Here is a 2,500-nt window from a genome sequence, read left to right as displayed (position 1 = left end):
AAATATATTATAAGTTTCACCTAGCGAACCAATGATAGAAAAAAGGTAAACGAATGGAGGACAATATCAAAAATAACGCAAGGATATGTTTATTTGACATAGACAAAAAAACGATATTACGACTGGGAGATCATTTTTTTCTTTTTTCAAAAAATACATAAGTGAAAATAACAGAATGAATATATATATATACTCAAACTAAGGCAAGGAGCTAGAAGGTACGACCACTGACGTTTCTTATCTTGACTCGTGGGTAGTTATTCGCATATTGACTCGGCTGCCGCGAACTTGGATAAATTTGAAATCTCCCGACGCGGAGGTTCATGTTCTCTTTTGTCGCGAAATGTATGCAGCCTTTCACATAACTTTGCGTCTTTGCTTTTGCAATCCTTTGTGTGACGACTTTTTGCATGCTTCCATTCTTTTAAAAAAAGCATTTGGGTACCCGCCTCATCTACGACTACGCGTGCCTCCCTAGGCGTTGGAAGTCCTGTGGTGAACGGATTGTTCAGCTCGACGCTCGCTCATCCTGGTGTAGAATCCGCGCCTGTTTCGTCGCCGTAAATACGTTTTCGCCAGCCCCCCCCCCTTTATTACTGCAAGAATTACAGTAAACGGCATATTCGGGGTTGGTGTGAGCGGTTTCTTGTTGGCTTGCCAAATCTCCTATCTTTCTGCCGGACGTGTTTTGCTAATATTCACGGTAGTAACCTAAGTACCTGCTGATAGTCTCGGAGCTGTTACACTGAGGGAGTACCGAAGAAACCTGAGTTCGGCTCCACACGCTCGTTTCTTGCCCAAAAGTTATGATGTTCGCCCACGCTTTCTTTCTGAGGTTTTAGCAAGAACCTCTGGGGGTATTGGTGTTTTTCAACGATGGTCTATGATGTATTTAATTTCATCCTCTAGGAATTCTGGGCTGCACAATCCTTAATGCCTTTAGGAGAAACCTATGAACAATAACCCAGACTTTATTTTAACTTCTGTGGGTGCGGAGTAAAAGAGTTGTTAAGTAGTAATGGATATAATCATCTTTATTTGTTGGTTTTCTATATACAGAGAAACGCAGGCCGTCGTCATCACGATGAATCAGAGTGTCTAGGAAGGGTAGCTTCTGACATTCGTCTTCTTTTTATCATGGACGGCGTTCAGCAGCGTCAGCGTTTGGCGTAAGCACGTCCTCCTAGGGACGACGACAGGGACATCATCTACATAGCGTAGCCATGTTGAGTGCCTGCTAATTATGTCTCTGTTGTGGTCTTTCTCCAGAGTTTCCATGAAGAGGCAGGCCAGAACCGCGCTTAATGGGGAACCCATAGCTAGACCGCTAGTTTGTCGGTATTCCTCTCCTGCAAATTCGAAGGATCCGAAATTCACGCACAGCTTCACGAATCGTATAAAGTCGCGCTTTGATAGAGGAAGTAAATCATCATACATATGGTGTTGACGACTCTTTCTGCTGCTTGGATCGCACCATCCGTGGGAACATTGGTGAATAGGGAGAGGAGATAGATAGATAAAGAGAGAGAAAGAGAGAGGGGATAGAGAGAGAGAGAGAGAGAGAGAGAGAGAGAGAGAGAGAGAAGATAGATAGAGAGAGAGAGAGAGAGAGAGAGAGAGAGAGAGAGAGAGATAAATGAAAGAGAACGAAAGAGAAAAATATACAAATATTCATGAAGCAAATTTATGACCCGATATGTTTCCATTTGGATAGCCATTGCCATGCAATTTTATTCCTTGCTCTGTGAGATCTTTTGTTTGTATCCCCTTCCTCTCTTTTTCTCTTTCTCTCTTTCTCTCTCCATCTCTTTCTCTCTCTCTCTCTCCCGCTCTCTTTTATTCTCTCTCTCCCTTTCTCTCTCTCTCTTTCTTTCTATCCCCCCCTCTCTCTCTCTCTCTCTCTCTCTCTCTCTCTCTCTCTCTCTCTCAATCTCTCTTTCTCTTTCTCTCTATATCCATCTCTTTTTCTCTTTCTCCTTCTCTCTCTCTCTCTCTCTCCCTCTCTCTCTCATTCCTTTTTTCTCTCTCTCTCCCTCCCTTGCCCTCCCTCCCTTCCCTCCCTCCCTTCCCTCCCCTCCCTTCCCCCCCCCCCTTCCCTTCCCCCCCCCCCCCCCTCTACCATCATACATCCCCCTCCCCGCCCCGCCCCGCCCCCTTCCTCCTCCTCATTTCGGAAAGTACCTGTCATAAAAAAGTAATGATGGGAAAAAAAATCCCTCTACGCACTCTAACTGTAATAAGACTTCTTGTATGGAGTTGATTTACGAAACTACTTTCCTGAATGGAGGGTTCTTCTCCATTCTTAATATCATCGTTTATTATTTTCTGTCTTTCTTTCGTTTTTTTTTTTTTTTTTGGGGGGGGGGCTACCTTTTTTTGGGGGGGAGGGAGGGGGACCTGTTGGAGGTACCCTGCACGAAATACCTGTCAAAAAGAAGAATGTTTATAATGATAATGGTGATGGTAATGATTATGGTGATTGTAGTCGTGGTAGTAATAG

This window comes from Penaeus japonicus, unplaced genomic scaffold (genome assembly GCF_977035675.1).
Source record: "Penaeus japonicus unplaced genomic scaffold, GWHDUDI00000001_assembly GWHDUDI00000018, whole genome shotgun sequence".
In the NCBI taxonomy this organism is placed as follows: domain Eukaryota; kingdom Metazoa; phylum Arthropoda; class Malacostraca; order Decapoda; family Penaeidae; genus Penaeus; species Penaeus japonicus.
Note: the sequence above shows the minus strand (reverse complement) of the source record.